We start from the raw sequence: 5,398 nt of genomic DNA, 5'->3' as shown, positions 1-5,398 counted from the left end.
GCCACAAAGTTGGAAGCACAAAATCGTCTAGAATGTAATTGAATGCTGCAGCGTTAAGATTTCCCTTCGCTGGAATTAAGGGGCCTAGGCCAAACCATGAAATACAGCCCCAGACCATTATTCCTCCTCCACTAAACTTTACCATTGACACTATGCATCAGGGGAGGTCAAATTGTCTTGGCATTCGCCAAAACCAGATTTGTCCGTTGGCGTGCCAGATGGTGAAGCGTAATTCATCACTCCAGAGAACATGTTTCCACTGCTCCAGAGTCCAATGGCGGCGAGCTTTACACCAGTCCAGCCGACGCTTGGCATTGCGCATAGTGATCTTTGGCTTGTGTGCGGCTGATCGGCCATGGAAACCCATTTCATGATGCTGCCGACGAACAGTTCTTGTGCTGACGTTGCTTCCAGAGTCAGTTTGGAACTCGGTAGTGAGTGTTGCAACCAGGGACAGCTTGTGTGGCCTACCACTTTGCGGCAGAGCTGTTGCGCCTAGACTTTTCCACTTCACAATAACAGTACTTACACTTGATCTGGGCAGCTCTAGCAGGGCAGAAATTCGACGAACTGACTTGTTGGAAAGGTGGCATCCTATGATGGTGCCACATTTGAAAGTCACTGAGCTCTTCAGTAAGTCCATTCTACTGCCACTGTTTGTCTATGGAGATTGCATGGCTGTGTGCTCGATTTTATATACCTATCAGTAATGGGTGTGGCTGAAATAGCCAAATCCACTCATTTGAAGGGGTGTTCACATACTTTTGTATATATAGTGTATGTACTCTGTGATTGAGCTCAGTATCAATGTACTGTATGTATTTAGATGTATATTCATCATAGCTGTATTAAAACGATTGTATTTGTTTCATCCCAATAGCACAGTCCGTTCTTTGCAGAGCAGCTGACAGCGTTCCAGGTGTGGCTCACCATGGGAGTGGAGAACAGGAACCCCCCCGAACAGCTCCCCATCGTATTGCAGGTGCACAAACACACACACACACACACACACACACCAACGGGCATAAAATATCTACCCTACCCGAAAAACATCTTTCAGTTTTTGGAATCTTTCCCTTTAAATCGCCATAGCAACGTCCCCTTTCAAAGTTGATTGACTGGGTTTCGAGGAATATAAAGTCACGGATCTGGAGATGAGAATAACAAGGGTATAGAGTTGAATTTGATTGGTCCGGAGTGTGGAAACGCCTCCTAATCTTACCACCTCCCAACGCCGAAATATGGAAGATATAAACTAGCAACGGTTCCAACAAACTAATGTTCTTATTTAATCAGTAAGCATATTAAGGTTATAATATTGTAGAGAACAATCTGATTCATTGTATGTGATTCGTAACGACATGGACTAAAGATATCTAAATTTCGACTAGGGCTGTCAAACGATTAAAATCATTAATTGCAATTAATCACATTAAATTCTGTAGTTAATCGCGATTAATTTCAAATGTTGTATTTGCTCAAATTTGGTGCTAAATAAAGATTTTTCCATTTAAAAACAAAAGCTGTGTATTGAGTTGTAGGTGTGTAGAGACTGAAACACAAAAAATATTCTGTATCAGAATTTTCTTAATGGCATATTCAACATAAACAAGTTAAGCAATACAAAATTCCTGTAACTTACTAATGCTCCGAGTAGGTGACACACACACACCACACACACACACACACACACACACACACACCACACACACACACACACACACACACACACACACACACACACACACACACACACACACACACACACACACACACACACACACAGTAAAGCTTTTCCATTCAAAATTATTGTTCTCCCAATTACTGATTGGCTATAAGAAAAAATAACTTGCCTATGGATACGAAAAACAAACAGCATAAACCTGCTCCACATGCCATGAATTCCACAGAACAATAACCTGTGACCATACACTTCAGTCATCCTCCTATTTCCTTTCACTGAGCCAGTTGCTAAGAGACAAACAAGCCTGTTGACATTTTGAGATGATAAAGCTACTCTCTTCTTCTGTACGATATGCCCAGAGAGTGAAAACAACCTCTCACGAGGGACTGATGTGGCAGGCGTTGCCAGGGACCTTCGTTCAGTGGCCAACTGGTTGGCCCTGCATGCTGTGACCACCACTGTAGTGGACAGTCCTCCATGCTGATGCTTTGTAACGTGCCACACATTTTTCAATGGACTCCTCCTCTTCATCAGACTCAGAAGAACTCAACAAGAGGGCAGCTTTCTTCTTTGGTGCTCTGACTGTTGGCTTCACCAGGTTGCTTTGCAGGCCTCTCTTCCTTCAGCAAGTTGCTGACCAAAGCCCACACCTCACCCCCTCCTGTCTGGGAGGGCACTTCAGGTCCTTAAACCTCGGTTTGTGCTGTGGCCATGTGAGGTTGTGTGTTTTCATTGCGTTTTCCAGGTCTGTTGATCAGCCTGAATCTGACACGTAGGCAGGGTCATCATCAAGCTCTCCATCACCCAGAGAAATGGCACAAGACAGGCTACACCACTGAGCAGGAAATGTACTTCTCTCCTACCAGACAGTCAGTCTTGTACCTGCAGTGGAAATAACACAATCACTTCAGTCAATTATGAGAGACTTTATACACAGACATATTCCTAATTCACACAGACACATACTCTCTACACACCTTCTCTCACTCTCACCACAACAATTCACTCTCTCTCTCACACACACACACACACCACACACACAACACACCCACACACCATTCCACACACACACACACACACACACACACAGATTACCTGCAGGGCTCCAGTAGTGCCTCCAGCTTCTGCAGTTTCTCCAGTTCAGCTGTGCCAGAGCATCTCACAGTGGTTGTTGGTTTCTGTGGACACGCTTCACCATTTCCAGAGTGGTATTCCATCTTGTGCGAGTGACTCCTTTTGCCCATTTGCGACTTGCGGTTGTCCTAGCTCCGCAGCGTTTGGTGGGCTGTGTTTAATAGGAAACAACGCTTTGGAGCTGCAACTTCATCGTTGACGGTGGGAGTGGTTTTGCCGAATGGAATCATGGGAGTTTGAGCCTTTGAACAACAGAAAAGTATTGTCATAAGCTGACTAAATGTCATTGTAGATTTGAGTGTCCATTTCAAGTTTTTCTAGATGTTATGAGACACAGATAACCAGAGCAACATACAGCAGGAAGTTCCAATATGATCAGAAAACTACAGACGGTCATATAGAAAGCTGAATATGATTTCATGAAATGTATTAGTCATCTCAGGGATCCTACTTGAAAACATCACAGAGAAGTCAATAGACATGAAGTCATAAAATGACACTAAACTGTGTAGGACATCACTAAATACTTCATAATAGGGGTGTAACGGTACACGTATGGGTTTTCAAACTGTTCGATATGGGAACCTTGGTTTCGTCCGCACTGTGAACCTGAATGGATACATAAAAATAAAATATATTTTTAAACTACACCTCTTTGTAAACTTAAATGTAAGTAAATTTGAGCTGGCTAAACATTTAGGCTATTCCGTTAAAACAACTAGAGGCTATGCCCACATTTCCCACACGTTTCAATGCCCACACATTTCCCACATGCCCACACGTTTCAATCTGTTTGGGAACATTTAGTTTCCCCCAGTAATTACCCTATATGTATTAAGCCACCGCTGCTAAATCGTGGCCACTGCCAAAAAACAAAACAATTATAATAACATTCCAAATGTTTAAAGTGGCGTGGCGGAGTTACCCTTTAAATGTCAAGCAGTTGCATGCTCTCTGTAAGCCTGGCTCAGTTAAATCATGGCCTGCRRTCTAACTGCACAAATAATGCATTTATCTGCCTCGCTAGCTCCTCCAGGCACTCCCCCTCTTTTGCTCTCTCTCTCTCTGGTTCTCGCTGCTCTTTCTCGCCTTCCCTCACTCTCTCTCCCTAACCCCRTTTACGTCAGGCTGTGTTTTCTTTAAAGTGGCACTTCACAGCAGCAGTAGCCCCATGTGTTGTTGTGCTGGCCTAGCCCCTATGCTGTACGGCTCGGTGCTGTACTCAGCGTGATCATTTCCCCCTGACTCAGCAGAGCTGTGAGCTGCAGCCTTCCCTCACACGTCCACTGGGGAAAGAAAGGCAAATTAAAAAACCAGGAGACTGTCTGGGAGAACCATCGGGGAGGGATAGTGTGGGGGGGGTTTCTTTTTTTGATGGGTGGGGGCGGAGCGGGTGTGATTTGTGTGGGTGTGCGCATGTAGAGCGTTGTACACACCTGCGTAAGCTCTTACACCCACGTAAGAACAGACCTTCTTACGTTGATCTCTAATTTATAAAGCTGTGACATTGCGTTCTCCGAGATATAGCGGGTGATTGTGTGTGATCTATTGAAGAGGAGCTTTGGGAAAATGAGTAATAGAGGGGAGGGGTCAGAAAGAGAGAACGCCTCTTTATTACGACAGTCTAGTGAATCAGTGGGTGGCTGCAGATTGAACATCTGTACCGGTTGACTCACACCCTGATGACTTGTAACACGTGTTACTGATGATCACCCACACGCTATGAGAGAGTAAAATGCTCTTTCGTTTTCCTGTCATTTGAGCTGGTCTTGGTCTGTTCGCTTTAGTCGTGTGTGTGTATGTATGTGTGTGTGCGTGTGTCCACTGATTCTGATTTGTCACTGTCACTTGTCTCAGCAGTTGGGACAAGATTGATGAGCGACTTTGCTATTCTGTGTGTGTCATTAGTGGCTGTTTATATAATCCCATCGTTCAGAAGTATACTTTTTCATCCCTCCGCTTCCAACCGCTCTTCAATCGCTGAATATTCCTCCTCTTGTATAACAGACAGACCACAAATTCCCAGGCTCTCCTTTCTCACACGTTCCCCTGAAGGGTTGAGGGGTAGCCCTGGCACGGTCTAACCCCGGTCTCCTCCTGCGTTCGCTCATAGCTGCTGGGTTGAGGTCACACTGCTCTAATAATACACAAAACTATGCTAGAAATAGCAGTGTGTATGGGTTGATCGGGGGGGTGGGCCGTGTGGAATCCGCTCCCCCCCCTGTGCGCGCATGTCCTCGCGCCCACGGCACACGGTCGCATGGGGACACGCCAACGTCCGGACTTGGTGGTGCCAAAAACACGCACAATCTGTTAACATTACACCCCACCCACATGCACACAAATGCAATGTCATATACTGCAGTGGAGGCTGGTGGGAGGAGCAATAGGAGGACGGGCTCATTGTAATGGCTGGAATGGAATCAATGGAACGGAGTCAAGCGGTTTCTAGATGTTTGATACCGTTCCATTGATTCCATTACAGCCATTATAATGAGCCCATCCTCTTATAGCGCCTCCCACCAGCCTCCACTGACGGGAACACACCAATACACATGTATTCATATTCACCTCATTACA

The 5,398-nt window shown here is 45.3% G+C and overlaps 1 long non-coding RNA gene across 1 annotated transcript in view; it reads right to left on the bottom strand.

Annotated features, from left to right (window-relative positions):
* Positions 1 to 2,459: 2,459 nt before the first annotated feature.
* Positions 2,460 to 5,398, bottom strand: part of LOC111950760 (uncharacterized) — a 6,847-nt gene continuing 3,908 nt past the window's right edge. Inside the window, exons 2-3 of the long non-coding RNA XR_002875527.2 lie at positions 2,780 to 3,060; positions 2,460 to 2,566 (exon numbers count right to left, since the gene is read on the bottom strand). This is a non-coding gene — a long non-coding RNA (uncharacterized lncRNA). The remainder of the gene's footprint in view (positions 2,567 to 2,779; positions 3,061 to 5,398) is intronic.

Source organism: Salvelinus sp. IW2-2015, linkage group LG1 (genome assembly GCF_002910315.2).
Source record: "Salvelinus sp. IW2-2015 linkage group LG1, ASM291031v2, whole genome shotgun sequence".
Taxonomy (NCBI): Eukaryota; Metazoa; Chordata; class Actinopteri; order Salmoniformes; family Salmonidae; genus Salvelinus; species Salvelinus sp. IW2-2015.
Note: the sequence above shows the minus strand (reverse complement) of the source record. Positions and strands in the feature narration are given on the sequence as shown.